The following is an 18,402-nucleotide window of genomic DNA, read 5'->3' on the forward strand; positions in this document are numbered from 1 at the left end:
GGCCCAGGCTGGATTCGAACCCGCCACCTCAGGTGCATGTGGCTAGCACCCTAGCCACTTGAGCCACATGCGCCGAGCCGTATATTCTATAATTTGAATCTATTTTACCCATTTAACTAAAAGGAAGAAAATTAAATATGAAATGTTGGGGGGTAGGAAGGTTCACTGAGCATTCTTATAAATATGTAATACTCTATATTGTGTGTTGTATTTTCCTAATATTTAATAATCCATTGCAGTGTATTCTTAGTGGTAGGCTGACTTCCAAATTAGTGAAGCATTTTAAAAATAGTGTAATTTTTAATTTATTTTTATTTAAAATAGAAAACTGCTTACCTTTCAAAGTTATTATAGATTTACCCAAGATGACCTCTGTGGGAACAGGCTAAAATTCAGACAGACCTGTGAGACTCCAGGCCTTCTGTGGTCATTTAAAAGGCTCTGTTGGTGGGCTGAATTTTAGAGAGCTCTGAAGCACAGGAGGGGTCAGTTAAATCAAACCTTACAGAATTAACTTTTTTTTTTTTTTTTTTGAGACAGAGTCTCAAGCTGTTGCCCTGGGTAGAGTGCTGTGGCATCATAACTCATTGCAACCTCCAACTCTTGGGCTCAAGAGACCCTTTTGCCTCAGTTTTTCTATTTTAGTAGAGGTGGGGTCTTGCTTTTATTCAGGCTGGTCTCAAACTCGTGAACTCAAGTTATCCACCTGCTGTGGCCTGGCAGAGTATAAAATTAACATTTTAAGGTGGGCTCAGGCCTGTAATCCTAGCATTTTGGGAGGCAGAGGCAGTTAGATTGCCCTGAGGTTTGAGACCAGCCTGAGTAAGAGCAAGACCCTGTCTCTAAAGATAGCAGGGTGTTGTGGTGGGCACCTATAGTCCCAGCTACTTGGGAGGCTGAGGCAAGAGAATTATTTGAGCCCAAGAGTTTGAGGTTGCTGTGAGCTGTGACACTACAGCACTCTACTGATGTTGGCAAAATGAGACTCTGTAAAAAAAAAAAAAAAAAAACAGAGAGATTATCCTGATTTGAATAGTCACTGAAAGAAAAAATGAGAATCACTCACGTTCTAAATGTCACAGCTATGATTCCCAAACTGTATGCCAAGGCACCCTGGTACGCTGAGGGTATCTTGGCATGCCACTGAATATTTCAATTTTATGAAGGGAAACACTGCAATATTTGACATCTGTCAGGAAAGTACATGGATACTAGCTTCAATATTAGATCATTCTTCATTCGTTTTGTGACCTATCTTTATGATATAAACTGCCCAGGGCTTCTCAAGGTTTGTAAATTTGTTACCTAGTGAAATCTAGCAATTGGTGGTATCACTACCAAGGAAGCTATCCTGCAAACTTGGAAAATGAGGTATCCTTTCTCCAGACTCCAGGATTCTTGGGTGCAATATCAGAAACTCACTTACCCTTCCTCTCAAGAATGTTGTTGACCTAGCAAAAGAGGAGAGGTGGGGAACACTGCCCAGAGCCTCCACTTACAACCCAACCTGGTCAAGTTGTAAGAACTACCTCCTTGTTCAGGATTCTCTCAGGGATGTGGCTCAGAGGTCAGCTGCCTGCTGTAGTCTCAGTACATAGGAGCTGGTAGGATTGTCCCCGTTTCACAAAGAGCCACTTTTTTTTTGAGACAGAGTCTTATTTTGTCACCCTAGGTAGAGTGCTGTGGGGTCATAGCTCACAGCAACCTCAAACTCTTGGGCTCAAGCAATTCTCTTGCTTCAGCCTCCCTAGTAGCTGGGACTACAGGCGCCCTCCACAATGCCTGGCTATTTTGTTGTTGTTGTTTGTTTAGTAGGCCCAGGCTAGGTTCGAACCCACCAGCCCTGGTATATGTGGCTGGCGCCCTAACCACTGAGCTACGGATGCCAAGCCACAAAGAGCCACTTTCTGAGCATGTTAAAAAAAGTATTCTGTAAAAATAAAGAGGACTTCTTTTTTTTTTTTTTTTGAGACAGAGCCTCAAGCTGTCCCCCTGGGTAGAGAGCTATGGCATCACAGCTCACAGCAACCTCCAACTCCTGGGCTCAAGTGAGTCTCCTGCCTCAGCCTTCCAAGTAGCTGGGACCACAGGCACCCGCCACAATGCTCGGCTATTTTTTGGTTGCAGCCGTCATTGTTGTTTGGTAGGCCCAGGCTGGATTCGAATCTGCCACCTTAGGTGTATGTGGCTGGTGCCTTAGCCACTTGAGCCACAGGCACCCAGATGAGGACTTCATTTTTTAAAAAAATTTCAGGTTCATATGAGGGTACATATGATTAGGTTACATTGCCATTTGTAAAGTCAAATCCAAGTTGTAGTTGTGATCTTCACCCAGGAAGTGTATCATTTATGTGTACATTATACTTGTTAGGGGGGAACTTACTGAAAAAATAAGGAACACTTCATGAATTTTTGTCTCATCCTTGCTCATTTAAATTTTAGTATACATGCTGCTGAAGCATAGAGCACCCACCTCATCTTAATGCTTCTTTATGAACTGTGTTATCAGGGATTCATTGTTCAACCTTGAGGGAGTGAAAAGGTCAGCTGTGTTAACTCAGAACAGGCAGGGAAGGAGATCCTTTTTTTTGAGACAGAGTCTCAAGCTGTCGCCCTGGGTATAGTGCTGTGACATCACCGCTCACAGCAACCTCAAACTCCTGGGCTTAAGTAATTCTCCTGCCTCAGCCTCCCAAGTGGCTGGGACCACAGCTGCCTGCCACAATTCCCAGCTATTTTTTTTTTGGTTGTAGTTGTCAGTGTTGTTTGGTGGGCCCAGGCTGGATTTGAACCCGCCAGCTACAGGGTATGTAGCTGGCACCCTAGCTGCTGAGCTACTAGTGCCAGGCCAGTATGGCTATTTTTTTAAACCTCCTTAAGTGTATAAATTTATATCATTACTTTGGAAAAGTGGCAGTATATTACTTTCTAATAGGAAACAATAACAAAGCACCAAAAACTTCATGGCTGAAACAATATAAATTTATTACCTTATAGTTCTGGAGGTCTCATTAGGCTAAAATTAAGGTGTCAGCAGGGCTGTGTTCCTTCTGGAAAGGGGCAAATCATTTTCCTTGCCTTTTCCAACTTCTAGAGGCTGCCTATATTCTTGGCTCATTGTCTCCTTCCTTCATCTTCACAGCTAGGGACATCAGGGTAACTCAGCCTTTCTGATGCTGTAGCAAAAGCCAATGCAGACAAAAGACCCCAGGCACCAGCTGGAAGAGGCTTTATTCACTGGTGGCCAGGAGGCTCGGCAGACTAGTGTCCTAAAAACTGAGCCCCCCCAACTCAATCTCTGGCCTTCCTTTTATGCATTTTAGGGCTTGGGTGCACATCAAAGTCTTGTGATTCAGGGAAAGGTCAGGTTGGCCCATGCCCTTGGTATAGGGCCACCTGTCCTCAAAAGCGACAGAAAGTTAGGGAAGTTACAATATTACTACACAGGTCCAGCACCTACCCTGCAAAGGGCATATAGATAACAGACACATCTGCTGCAATAGAGGTAGCAATTAGTGGCTTTTGTACATGTCACAGACTGTCTGGCTAATGTCTGTACAGAGCTACGAGGGCAGAATCTAGCTCTGCTTCTCTTCCTTGCCTCAATGCTACCATTTCTCTGGTTCTCTTCCCCTCCCTCCCTCTTCCTCCATTTAAGGGCCCTTATGATTAAATTAGCCCTATCTGGACATTTTGGAATGTGCTCTGTATTTTAAGATCATCCAATCAGCAACATTTATTCCCTGTGTAACCTTACTTCCTTTATGCCATATAACCTAATATAGCTACAAGTTCCAGGGATTAGGACAAGGACATTTTGGAGGAGCAATTATTCTGCCTATCATAGTTACCACTCACTAAAATTGAACACATTACTTCTACATATATAACAGAGATGTGTTATATTCTACTAAAGAACGCTTACAAAATTATTCATGGCAGCATTGTTCATAATTGCCCCCAAATGGAAACTACTCAAATATCTTTAAGTAGTTTCAAGCATAGCAACTAGATTCATTATTAAGCATTTCTTTTGTTTCTTTTTAAATTATTGATTGATTGATTGATTGCAGTTTTGTTTCTTTTTAAATTATTTATTGATTGATTGATTGCTGGGTTTGAACTCGCCACCTCCAGCATATGGGGCCGGTGCCCTACTCCTTTGAGCTACAGGTGGCACCCTAGTTAAGCATTTCTTTCCCTCTTTTTTTTTTTTTTTTGAGACAGAGCCTCACTTTGTCACCCTCAGCCGTGGCGTCGCAGCTCACAGCAACCTCAAACACTTGGACTTAAGGGATACTCTTGTCTCAGCCTCCCAAGTAGCCACAATGCCCAGCTATTTTTTGGTTGTAGTTGTCATTGCTTGGTAGGCTTGCCCTAGGTTCAAACCTGCCAGCTCTAGTATATGTGGCTGATGCCCTAGCTGCTGAGTTACAGGCACCGAGCCAGTTAAGCATTTCAATCTCTTTTGGGATATACAGGGAAAGGTTGATTGGAATGCTTCATTTTTTCAGGGCAAAATTAGAAAGTGACTCTAGGTCCAGGACTAGGGAGTTAGCAAATACAGAAGAGCCTGGGCTTAGGGGTTTCTGCTACGCAAGTGGTAAGACCAGGGGTCCTCAAACTTTTTAAACAGGGGGCCAGTTCACTGTAGGAGGGCTGGACTGCGGGCCCGGGACAAGTTGGCTGCTAAGCAGGACAGGCAGTGGTGGCAAAAACACCCAGCGGGCTGGATAAATGTCCTAGGCAGGCTGCATGTGGCTCGCTGGCTGTAGTTTGAGGATGCCTGGGTAAGACTCTAACATGGTGGGAAAAGCTATGGGCTGTAAGGGGATATTGGCTCTTGTTGAACATCTGTCACCAGCCGAGCCTTATAACCCTTGATCTGTTATACCCCAAGCAAGTGGAATAGAGAAACACCAGCACACTGAGTCCAAATTAAGCAGTGGTTCTTTACTGGCCGGGGGTCAAGAGTGGGCTTATGTTTCAAAGTCTCCTGGACCAGATGCCAGGATACAAACTTTTTATAAGGTGCTTTGGGTAGGGGAGGGGGAAGTCTTTATCGCAAGTAGAGTTTCATAAATGCCAACACTTGCAAGGTCAGGTCTATAGGCTAAGGGGAGTGCTTACCAGGGAGCACAAAGTGCTTACAAAATCCTATGGTTTCACAGGATTTTGCAGTTTTTGCTAAACTCTGCAGCTTTCAGCTAAGCTTAAAGGGGGAGTGTTGAAAGCCCTTAGCAAAATGGAGTTAGGGCATTACAGATCAAGTCCTGGCACCTCTCAAAACTCGATTTTTGGAGAGAGTCTCATTTTGTTGCCCTGGCTAGAAAGAAATGGCTCGATCATGAACTCCTGAGCTCAAATGATCCTCCTCCCTCAGCCTCCTGAATAGCTGAGATGGCAGGTGCACCACCACATCTTGGTAATTTATTTTTTTGTGGAGCCAATGTCTCACTGCTGCCCAGACTGATCTGGAACTCCAGGCCTAAAAAGACCCTTCTCCCTCAGCCCGCCTCAAATTTTTTTTAATCTCAAAATTAGAAAATGTGGCCTGGATTTCTTAATTCTTAATATAGGATTTCAGGCAACCATAAGTACTTTGGTAGACACATTTTCTGGTCAGATAATGGAAGATGTTGTCCTAGAACAGTGGTTCTCAACTTTGGGTCACGACCCACAGGAACTGTATTAAAGGGTTGCGGTATTAGGAAGGTTGAGAACCACTGTCCTAGAAGGACAGAAGAGGCATGGCTACCACGCACGTTCTGCCTGGGGCTCCATTTCTCAGCTGCAAGGCGCCGGTATTCAGGCGTGACAGGCTGAGATCAGCAGCCTTCCTCCCGGTGGACACAAGCAAATCTGAGGCGCTACCAAGCCCACAGGTGCAGAAGACTTGTCGCTCACAAGAGCGAGAAGCCCGCACTGCGCCTGCGCCACCCTCAAAGCGGCTGCGCGTTAGCAGCCTTTCAGCTAAAGAGAAGCTGCGGCATCTTATTAGAAGAGACTTGCTACTGCGACGCTGGTGGTGGGATAGGGAGAAGAAAACACGAAAGAAAGCGATGATGACTGGCTGGCGACAATGACTGACTGGTGGAAAGAGCCGGTCAAGAGCGCCCCTTTGCACCGGCCGGAACACCCTCCCGGGGGAGTAGGCTGGAACTGACTCCGGAACCCGGCCTTGATTCCAGCCAATCAGGGAGGGGGGAGGGGGCGGGGCCAGGCCGGGGCGGTTCCCATCGCGGGCTGCTCAGCTTCGCGGGCGCGGGAGACGAGTCTCGAATCTGGCGGGGTTGCCGGGCACCGTTGCTGGGAGCTGAGGGCGCTGGGTTTCCCCGCAGGATGTTGGGCGGGCCCCTGGGCGGGAGCTTGGCGGGGCGCTGGCCCTGGACTGCCGTCGTAGAACCCGAGGGTGAGGGGCGGCTTCCGGCACTCTGACACACCGGCGCCGCCAAGCTGGGGTCGGGCCCCACTGGGTTGCCGCTTTGGAGAGTGTGGGATGGCGCCCATAGCTGTGCTTTTGAGATATCCTCGGGTGACTGGTGCTCAAGCTAAGGCTGAAGCGCAGCCCGGCGTCTTCAGCCCGCCGAGCTGGAATGGGGTGTCAGCTGGAGCTCTGATGGTCCTCGCGGGGTCAGCCCGGGGTTGACCAGGGCTCGGGGAGGGTCGTCGGCTTGGCAAGGGTAGATTTCGTCACCATCACCTCCCTCCCAGCAGATCAGGAGTTGGAGAACCAGCACGGACCTTCCAAATACTAGACACCAGTTGACATCAAGGCACAGTTGACATCAAGGAGGACATTCATTCCCTCCCCCTAGGAGTCCACACCCAAGAGGTGATGAGGTTGGACGGTTGCTTGGGGAGCTTGACAGGACAAAGGCAACTGTCAGGCAGGGTCCCGGTTCCGATGAATTTGCTTTTCTGCTGGAGGAACTGGGCTGCGTTTTTACCGCTCTCGGGTTGCCTTCCTCCCTGTAGAGTTCTGAAGATGGCTGTCAGGTCGCTTAGGACTTGGCCAGATATCTGAGATGGCAGAGCAGCAGCAGAGTTCATCTACTGCACTAATTTTTCTCCCTTTTAATTTGGGGGCTTTTAGTAACAGCTGCTGAAAATGTACACTTAAATTGTGTTATACCAGAGCAAGTGAATATACCAGAGTAAGAAGGAAATTGAAGTAAATTGCAAGGAGTGAAATTTGTGTCTTTTAATACCAGGTAGATACTGACCATTTCAACTCTTGTGTGCTGAAGAATATGGCATATTCCTGTTTTACAAATGAAGAAATTGGCAGGGTGCAGTGGCTCATGCTATAACCTCAGTTTAACTTGGAGTGCCATTGACTTATGTTTGAAGAAGCCTTCTCAGAGTCCACATGAAGGGATGTTCCTTTAAGACCCTCCAAATTGATTAGAAAGCTAGTCATGCAGGAGGCAGACCCTGAAAGCAGAGTCTGGCTGTCTCTGGAATGACCTGGAAGGGACCTTGGGAGTGGAGAAACAAGTTAATGTGCATTTCAGCTAAAGCCTGCACCTGTTTTTTACAGATGAATGGCTGAATAAGTTTTTATTCTTTGTATAGTTTCTTTTTTTTTGGAGACCGAGCCTCAAGCTATTCCCCTGGGTAGAGTGCTGTGGCATTACAGCTCACAGCAACCTCCAACTCCTGGGCTCAAGTGAGTCTCCTGCCTCAGCCTCCCAAGTAGCTGGGACCACAGGCACCCGCCACAATGCCTGGCTATTTTTTTGGTTGCAGCCATCATTCTTGTTTGGCGGGCCGGGCTGGATTCGAACCCACCACCTTAGGCATAAGTGGCTGGCGCCTTAGCCACTTGAGCCACAGGCGCTGAGCCTGTATAGTTTCTTTGTACTCTTATTATATAGACTATTTGCTGCCAGTTGGCTTATTATTACTATCAAGCGTGCATGCAGAACTTAGTGTTGTTAAGAGTATATAAGCTTGCAAGAAATAAAGTTAGGTTGCTACATGCCTGAGCAAGTTGTAGCCCTCTGCTCCTCAGTACATTCTGACTGCTGATCTTATCTCTGTGACTCCAGCCAGAACTATTTCCAGCAGCATCACACCTGTAATCCTAACATTGGGAGGCTGAGGTTTGAGGATGCCTTGAGCTCAGGATTTGCCTGAGCAAGACCTGTTTCTACTAAAAATGTAAATAATTAGTTGGGTGTTCTGTCAGGTGCCTGTAGTCCCAGCTACTTGGGAGGCTGAGACAGGAGGATCACCTAAGTCCAGGAGTTTTGAGGTTGCTGTGAGTTACCATGATGCCGCTGGACTCTACCCAGGATGACAGAGACTCTCAAAAACAAACAAAAAAGAGGAAATCAACTTTGAATAAGTTTCCTAAAGCTACATAGCTGTGCTTAGGTTAGGTACTTTATCTTTGCAGTTTTTTTTTTGGCTGGGGCTGGGTTTGAACCCACCGCCTCTGGCGTATGGGGCCAGCACCCTACTCCTTTGAGCCACAGGCACTGCCCCAGGTGCTTTATCTTTAAACTTATTGCCTTTGCCACCTCAACATGGTTTTCAACTATAGTTATTTTATGTATGGCCTGTGCAGTCCATTCATTGTGCAAGTAATTACTGTGTGCCAACAGCACTGCTATAGATGCTGGAGATCTAGTGAGCTAGATACCATAGTGAACTATTCATATCCTCAGTTTATATACTTTTAGGGGAGACAATGATGAACTAAATAAAGGTATATTCCAGTTTTACAGATTGAGACTTATTTTTTTTGAGACAGAGTCTCACTTGGTCACTTTGGTAGAGTGCCATGAAGTCTTAGCTCACAGCATCCTCAAACTTTTGGGTTCAAGTGATCCACTTGCCTCAGCCTCCCAAGTAGCTGGGACTACAGGTGCCCGCCATAACACCTGGCTATTTTTTAGAGACAGGGTCTTGCTCTGGCTCAGGCTGGTCTCGAAGCTGTGAGTTTGAGCAATCCACCTGCCTTGGCCCCTCAAGTGCTGGGATTATAGGCATGAGCTACCTTGCCTGGCCTATGAGACATGCTTTTTAAAAAAAAATAATAAGCTAAGGGGATAGGGAGTGAGGGTGGGACGGAGGATCTGATAAGACAAATCTGAGTAAAGTAAGAGTATCAGAGAAAGAAAGCAAAGATTTGATTTGAGCAACTGGAAAGACAGTTGAGATTTACTGAGTTGAAACCGAGTAACACTGGATGGACCAGTTTTGGAGGCTAAGATCATGAATTCAGCTTTAGGTGTTATTAGAGACCTTGCCTCTTAGACATCCAAGTGGAGATACTGCATTTAAATCCATGAGATTAGATGAGATTGCAGGAAGAATGGGGACTGAAGACGCCATTCTTGGCAAGGGAAAACACCCCCAGAAAAGGAGAAAAACAGAAATAAGTGGAGCAAGGCAGAATAAAAATAGTTTAGCTAACTTTTAAACTAACAGTTAAAATTACCTGTCTAAGCAGCCTATAAGGGATACAGCTTGCTAATTCCCCTGCTGGTTGTATAAGCACTCTGAAGAGCAATGGCTGTAGGGGTAACGCCTGGGAAGGAACATTAACCAGGCCAACCTCTGCCCAATCAACAGTCAAAGCAAATACCCACTGTGGCCAGGGCAGAGATCAAGGGTTTATACCCTAACCATGAAGGAAAATGCCTCAGTGGAGATAAGGGGAAAATTCCTCTTTTCTACTGATTTCTTCAGAGAAGGACTGATGCCACTGCCTGCTCCACAGAGAAACTAGAGGGGTTTAACCACCCCCAAGGAATATGTGTGTAACCACAAACAGGAGGCTACCCCTACACAAGGCTCAGGTTTTAGATTTCTCAAGGCTGCCAAGACCCTTAAAGTTAATGATTATAGATGGAATAAGAACTAACATGCTTACTCCGAGAAACTGCTGACATTTTATTCTCTTCCTCAGCTTATCCCTTCAGCTAAATAAGAAAATAGCCTTCAATAAAAGCTGAGTGGAACAAAGTCAGGGCCACTCACTGGAACCCCACAAACTAGTGATAGTCCTCTGTGTCCCACCTTTGAAAATTATATTCTATGCATCCTTTGTATTTCTCACTGCTTTTAACTATTATTTCTTTCTTTTTTTTTTTTTGAGACAGAGCCTCAAGCTATCCCCCTGGGTAGAGTGCCATGGCATTACAGCTCACAGCAACCTCCAACTCCCGGGCTCAAGCGAGTCTCCTGCCTCCACCTCCCAAGCAGCTGGGACCACAGGCGCCTGCCACAACGCCCGGCTATTTTTTGGTTGCTGCCGTCATTGTTGTTTGGCGGGTCCGGGCTGGGGATTCGAACCCGCCACCTTAGGTGTACGTGGCTGGCGCCTTAGCCGGTTGAGCTATAGGCGCCGAGCCTTAACTATTATTTCTTCAGTTGATTGCCATTGGTTCCACAGGTCTTAAAGGACCCTGCCCCTAGGGGAAGGGCAGGATTCTGGCACAATAGTCCCCCAGAGGAATGGGTTTTAGATAGAAGACCAAGGACAGATCCCTAGACACTCCAATGTTTAGAATGCAATGAAATGAGGAAGAACCAGGAGGAAGATTGAAAGGTAGAGTCCAGTGTGTTATGAGGAAAACCCCAGAGCAGTCTGCCTTAGAAGACTGGTAAAGAAGATATTTTGTGGAAGAAGAAATAACTATGTCAAATATTACAGACTGATCAAATAAAATGAAGACTAGACTGAGAATAACCTGTGTGTTTATGTGTTAGAGAATAGAAATATATGTATGAAGGCTCTTTTTTTTTTTTTTTTTTTTTGAGACGAAGTCTTACTCTTGTCCAGGCTGGTGTGCCGTGGCATCATCATAGTTCACTACAACCTCAAACTCCTGGGTTCAAGTAATCCTCCTGCCATAGCCTCCCAAGTAGCTTGCACTGCAGATGTGCCACTATACCTGACTAATTTTAAATTTTTTGTAGAAATGGGGATATTGGTATGTTCAGTCTGGGCTTAAATGCCTGGCCTCAAATGAAATGATCCCCCCAAAGTCTAGGCCAGGTGTGGTAGCTTATGCCTATAATCCTAGCACTGTGGGAAGCTGAGGCACATAGATTGTTTGAGCTCAGGAGTTTGAGACTAGCCTGAGCAAGAGCAAGACACTATCTCTACTAAAAATAGGAAAAACAGCTGGGCATCATGGTATGTGCCGGTAGTCCCAGATACTAGGGAGGCTGAGGCAGGAGGATCTCTTGGCCCAAGAGTTTGAGGTTACTGTGAGCTGTGATGATGCTTGGGCACTGTAGCCAGAGTGACAGAGTGAGATTGTCTCAAACAACAAAAAAGGTGCTAGGTATATAGGCATGAGCCACCTTGTCCAGCCAATTATCTATTTATGTGTACACAAATGTATATATGTAAAAGATTTATTACAGCATTGTTTCTACTTAGAAAAAAACAAATTTCCACCAAGATGCATGCTGCTGTTATAGGGAAGGTATAAACATATAGATATGGAAGATAGCTGCTATAGGCTGAATAGTGTCCCCCCCTCTGTATATTGAAACCTTAACACCCAATGGGACTGTAATTGGAGGTGGGGCCCACCTAAGGCTCTTAGGGAGCTAATTAGATTTAGATGAAGTCAGAAGGGTAGGGCCACTAAGATGGGATTATTGTCCTTAAGAAAGAAGAAGGGAGATTAGAACTCTGCCATTTGAGGACATGGTAAGAGGGCAGCCATCTATAAGCTGGGATGAAATTGGCTGGCACCTTCATCTTGGACGTCCGGGGCTCCAGAACTATGAGAAATATATGTCTGTTGTTTAAGCCACCTGTTCAATGGTATTTTGTTTGGCAGCCCAGGCTGACTAAGACAAGATAGGCTTGTAAATGATGAAGCCATGTTATCTAATAGAATGTATAATATAATCCTATTCATCATAATTTGTCACAGGAAGCCTTTCTGGTCCCACTGCCAAAAGTTATTCCTTCATTCAGCCCCCTAATCACTGTTAAATTACCCTGTTCTATTTGCAGCACTTATCACTATCTAAAAGTATTTTATTAACTTTTATACTGGTTTGCTATCTTTCTTGTCACAGTAGAAGGTAGCTATAAAAGTTTTGCTTCTTGTTCATCTTTCTGTCCCCAGTACTAGGTTCTATAATTTTTAAAACCTTTTTTTTTTAACCAACCCCCCCCACACACAAATAGTATTCCTGTGGTGGTTTAAAAATAAGACCACAATGTCTGTGATACCACTTTTTCTTTTCTTTTTTTTTTTTTGAGACAGAGCCTCAAGCTGAGCCCCTGGGTAGAGTGCCATGGCATCACAGCTCACAGCAACCTCCAACTCCTGGGCTCAAGCAAGTCTCCTGCCTCAGCTTCCCAAGTAGCTGGGACCACAGGCGCCCGCCACAATGCCCAGCTATTTTTTGGTTGCAGCCATCATTGTTGTTTGGCGGGCCCGGGCTGGATTTGAACTCGCCACCTTAGGTGTATGTGGCTGGCGCCTTAGCCACTTGAGCCACAGGCGCCAAGCCGATACCACTTTTTCCTACAAAAGGTAGTAGCTAATCTTCCTCTTGAGTATGGGCTGGAGTTAGTGACTTACTTCTGAGTAGTGTATGGCAGAAGTGAAGATGTGTCTGTTAACCCCCAGACTCAATTCAAGCACCACTCTGAGAGGCCGAGCATCGCTGCAAAGGCATGAGGAATTTTATTCATTCAAGCTCAGAGCTTGGGCTGCCCTTTAAGAAAAAGCGGGAACAGCCCCTACAGACTATTTAGATAATTCCTTTATACCTTTCCCTCTTCCCTCCCATTAGACCATCCCACCCCATTCCCTTATTGGTAAGTAAACCATGTCTGTCCTAAACTGACAGGTACAGGGTGGTCGTGTTCAGGGTTGATTGGCTCAGGGACGAGTCTTCTTTGTCTCAGGTGAGTGAATGAGAAGGAAGGGATAAAGGTCGCAGGTGGGGCGAGTGCAGAGTAGAGTGAGGAGTGCAAAAAGGGGAGGGGGTCGCAAGTGGGGCCAGTGCAGAGTAGAGTGATGAGTGCAAAAAGGGGAGGGAGGTCAGGATGTGGGCTGAGTGCACAAGAGGGCTAGTAGGACAAAGGGGAGGGGGTCAGGATGTGGGCTGTAACACCTAGGTATGGTAAGGTCCTTGGTATGCAGCGGCCTATTGTCCTGAATAAACAACAAAAGGAGGTAGTTTGACTTGTGACTTGAGTTAATTAGTTTGGCTCCCACATTCTTAGTTTGGCTCCCACAGTGTCAAAGTGTCAATAGGTCATGACTTCCTTCTTCCTACTCTCTTGGACCATTCACTCTTGGGCAAACCCCTGCCATGTCACAAGGCTATGTCAAGCAGTGTTGTGGAAAGGCCCATGGTGAGATACTGAGGCCTACTCCTGACAGCCAGGGAGGAACTGAGGCCTTCTGCCAGGTCCCGTGAGTGAGCGACTTCAGGAGTGGTGTTTTCAGCCCCAGTCAATCCTTCAGATCACTGCATCTCCAGGCAACAGCTTGACAGCAATGTCACAAGGAGACTCTGAGGCAGATTCCTCAATAAGCCACTCTTGGATGCCTTTTAGATAACATATGTTTGTTGTCATGACCAGTAAGTTTTGGTTGTAGAAGGAGAAGATGGAACACACTGTCCTTTAGGACATATTGTTAGGCCTAGTGGGCCTAGGCTATAATGGAAAAATACCAGTTAACTCCTGGCAGGTTTCCAGACTGCAAGCTTTCAAAAAAAAAAAGAAAAAAAATAAGTCTAGTTCGCCCCCAAGATAAATCTTGCTTCTAGTTCACTCCCAGTTTCTTGCTTGACTAACTCCCTGGGAAACAGACTGGGAGGTACCAACTGTTCTTGGACTGACTTTTAAACAATACCAGGTGGGGAAAGTGCTGAAACTAAGATGTATGAGGGGAAAGTATTAAAACAAAGATGTATGTTGTATGGCTAACTAACTGCAAAGTTCTGCTTTTGTGCAATGCTTGCTTGCTACCCTACCTGAATGTACTTGGACAGCCTGCATGCCAACCAGGATGCAGACCAAGCCTTAAAAACCCGACCCCTTAAGCACTCACAGCTACTCTCAGAAACCCCATGTTGGCATACTGAGGCAGTCCAGCTGGCTCTTCAATGAAAGGACTCGTATTTAAATTTAACTTGTTTGGCAATGTGGTCTTTGTGGAACTCCTGGGTATAACATTTAGAGGCCCTACCAAGATCCTCCAGACCCTGGCACTGCTGATCCTCAGACAGCCTCCAAGAGAGGAACAGGCTATGGTCCCTCTGAGCGGAGGCGCCCCCTGGAAACATTCCAGGGCCCCTGGAGCCTGAGTCTCCCCTCAGGAGACTGGCTGACAATCACCCCTAAATTCACCTGTGAGTCCACCTTCAGAGGTAAGCCATTTAAACATCTATTTAGTGTAACTATTGTTTCATTTTTGTTGTGATTATTTGTTATTGTGGACTTTTGTGGAAATATATAATTGTTTGTTGTATTTGTTTGTTGTGAATTGTGTTGAGGGAAGGCCAAAGGGATAGGAGCCTTGGACAGGAACCCTGGGTTGCCGGGCTATTGGCCTGTCAGAGGTTCTCAAAGGCATGTGTAGGTAGAGCAACCCATTGCTAGAAACACCATAATACTGGTGGGGAGCCTTGGCCCTGTCAGAGACAGTAAGACATTACTGCCACTGAGACTTTGGCCTCAGGCCTCAGAGAATTTGGGGTGCAGAGGGCAGGTGACAAGGGACTTTGATTTCTAATCTTAAGTGTTACACCTGAAGTTAGTCCTGTAAACCTGTAAGACAGGAACCTCAGACTCCTGGGCTATTGGCCTGTCAGAAACAGGAACCCAGGGTTTGCCCGGATCTATTGGCTCTACAAATGTCAGGGGCCAGCCTGAAGGAGGGGGGCCTCTGTCCAGTCTGAAGACTGCTCTGGGAGTCTGCCCTGGAAACATCTGAGTGTGACCTATCCCTGGCTGATTTCCTCTCCTTCCATCCTTCCTTCTTGCTTTTGTTGTGGAAAACTGGGTAAGGGAGAAAAGAATCTCAGAAGAGATCAGCTTACACATTGTCCTTTTGCAAGAAACACTGAATGGGACAGGCAGTCCCTGGAGGGGCAGTTGCTGGGAAGACCTTCTGGCACATGGGGCTGCCTGGGCTGCAGGGCAGCTGTCTGCCTTCCTGCCCCTACTCAATTCTCCACTTAGAACTTTGCCTTAAGGTTGCCATCTTTCACTCTCTTAGTAGGTTGGTACATTCTCACAATTGATTTGGTTTCTGGAAAGGAGTAGGGTTTCAAACCCACGGTTGAAAGCCCTGGGTTTTCAACATAATGGGGAGGAAGAACCATAAAGCTCTGGGAGCGGAGCCTGAGGTGAAGGAGCTGAGATAGAGATGAAGGGTGAAGGAAATGGGGGGGAGGGGGCTGAGATGGGGATGAGGGGCCGAGAAAGAAATGAGGGGGGCTTGGAAGGAGGGGAGGGGGACTGAGACAGAGTGGGGTGAGGAGATGGGAAGAAGAAAGCTCAACTGTCCCTCCCCCTGTTTTGCCTGGGGCTGGCTGGAAGAACAGGGAATATATTAGAAAGTTGGGTTTTGACAATGAGAAGGACCTTGGCTTTCAGGAAGACTCTATGCTGATAATTATAGACAAGCGCTTCACAATCAGACAGAGGGGCTCAAATCCATTTGAGCAAATTGACTAACCTCCTTTGTCCATCTTCTCAGCTATATAATTTAGCTGAATAATAGTACCTATTTTATAAGATTATTGAGAGGATTAATTGTCTTTTGCAATGAATTTGATGGTCTGCCTCGCACTCTGTATGTGAATAACATAATTTACTCTTGTCCCCAAACCAAACACAAGTCATCTGAATAAAGACCCAGAGATCATTTTTAGTCTAGACTCAGCCAAGTCTATTCCTGTTCTTACCCTGAAGCCTCTGACCCTAGATAACAGATCGTAGAAGCAGGAAATTACTGGAAAAGCTCCTGACTACCTTACCTCTGATATGACCTCCTCAAATCCTCCCCAACACAGCCACTATATAGCCCTTTACAGTGTGAATCTCCTCATTAGTCTCCTGCTTTGGAGACTCTGAATGCCTCACTGTTGCCCACAGAATAAACTGAGAGCTCTTTAGTCTGGCATACAAGGCCTCCTTATGTGACCTCTCAGGATCTTTCCCGCTTCAACCCTCTCCCACCTGGGGAGTACACTGATGACACTGGCTTGTGTATACGTGTGAATTTCCTCCCAAATAACTCAATGTAGGACTGGTGTTTTTAGTACTTCTCTTGTTTTCTTTCTTTCTTTCTTTGTTTTTTTGAGACAGAGTCACTTTGTTGCCCAGGCTAGAATGCCTTCAGCCTAGTTCACAGCAACCTTAAATTCCTGGGATCAAGCCATCCTCCTGCCTCCACTTCCTGAGTAACTGGGACTACAGGTGCCTGCCACAACACCTGGATAGTTTTTCTCTTTGTGTTGTTTTATTTTGAGACAGAGTTTCACTCTTTTGCCCTGTGTAGAGTGCTGTAGGCTCATAGCTCATAGCAACCTCAAACTCCCCAGTTCAAGAGATCCTCCTGCCTCAGCCTCCCAGGTATCTGGGACTACAGGTTCCTGCCACAACACCCATCTAGTTTTTCTATTTTTAGTTGACATGGGATCTCTCTTTTGCTCAAGCTGGTCTCAAACTCCTGAGCTCAAGCAATCTACCAGCCTAGGCCTCCCAGAGTGCTAAGATTACAGGCATGAGCCAATGTACTTGGCTAATTTTTCCATTTTTAGTAGAGATGAGGTCTTGATCTTGCTCAGGCTGATCTAGAATTCCTGAGCTCAAGGGATCCTCCTGCCTCGCCTCCCAAGCTGCTAGAATTATAGGAGCCAGCCACCATGCCCAACTTGTCTTGTTAATATTTAATATTTATTTTGTGACTAGGAAAAACCTTCATGTGGTTCACAATTAAATATATATGAAAGGAATATAGTGAAAAGTCTCTCCTACTTGTATTTTATAGATATTCTATTTCCCTTCCAGGAGAGAACCAGCTAGTGTTAATAGTATTTTATGCATCTTTTAAAAAGTATATTATGTGAATATGTGTATATCCCCTCCCCCCCATTTTTTGAACCAGAATCTTGCTGTAACCCTGGGTAGAGTGCAGTGGCATCATCATAGCTCACAGCAACCTCGAACTCCTGGGTTCAAGTGATTCTCCTGCTTCAGCCTCCTCAGTAGCTGGGACTACAGGTGCTGGCCACAACATCTGGCTAATTTTTTCTTTCTTTCTTTTTCTTTTTCTTTTTTTTTTTTTTTTTTTTTTTTTTTTGAGAGACAGGGTCTTACTTTATCATCCTTGGTAGAGTGCTATGGCATCATAGCTCACAGCAACCTCCAACTTCCGGGTTTAGGCAATTCTCTTGCCTCAGCCTCCAGTGTAGCTGCGACTATAGGCACCTGCCACGATGCCTGGATATTTTTTGTCGCAGTTTGGCTGGGGCCGGGTTTGAACCTGCCACCCGCAGTATATGAGGCCAGTGCCCTACCCACTGAGCCACAGGCGCTGCCCAATTTTTCCTATTTTTAGTAGCGACCGGGTCTTGGTCTTGCTTAGGATGGTCTCCAACTCCTGGCCTCAAGCAATCCTCTTTTTGGCCTCCCAGAGTGTTAGGATTACAGTCATGAGCCACTGAACCTGGCCTTTCTTACCCCTTTGTAGAAAAATGATAGTATATTATTCATATTATCCTGCATTCTGAGTTTTTCCTTTTAGTATATCTAGGCATCCTTTCTATCTTAATATATAGTGAGTTATGTTATTCTTTTTTAACATTGCATTCATCTTTATACTTCAACATAGTAAATCATAAATATTGAATGAATGATAAATTAAATTAATGAAAACATGTCCCACCGTGCTGGTATTGGAAATTAGTTGAGCTAATTTCAACTGTTTCAACCTGTTACACATATTACACGATTTAAAAGCAAATGGAAGTGTGGGTTGTTATATTCGTTCAGATCCACTAGAGGGAGATGTGAACATGTTCTGGAAGGCTAACTCAGATTCTTTTAAGTAGAAACTGTGAACCAACCACAGCCCATGATCCTTTGCAGAATTTGAACCTTTGATCAATCTAGGGCTCTAGGGACAGTAAAGGAAGTTAAGTGCAGAGTGCACTTGCATTAGGGAGTGAGAACACAGGTAAGCATCAGCCCTATTGCTAACAGTGAGACTTACCCTGACTCAGGGATGTGCTAGTAAACCAGCTCTTTAAAAAAAAGCCCCGATGGGTGGCGCCTGTGGCTCAAAGGAGTAGGGTGCTGGCCCCATATGCTGGAGGTGGCAGGTTCAAACCCGGCCCCAGCCAAAAACTGCCAAAAAATAAGCCCTGATCTGCTGATTTGTATGTAGT

Source organism: Otolemur garnettii, unplaced genomic scaffold (genome assembly GCF_000181295.1).
Source record: "Otolemur garnettii isolate 467f Iridium unplaced genomic scaffold, OtoGar3 scaffold00115, whole genome shotgun sequence".
Classification (NCBI taxonomy): domain Eukaryota; kingdom Metazoa; phylum Chordata; class Mammalia; order Primates; family Galagidae; genus Otolemur; species Otolemur garnettii.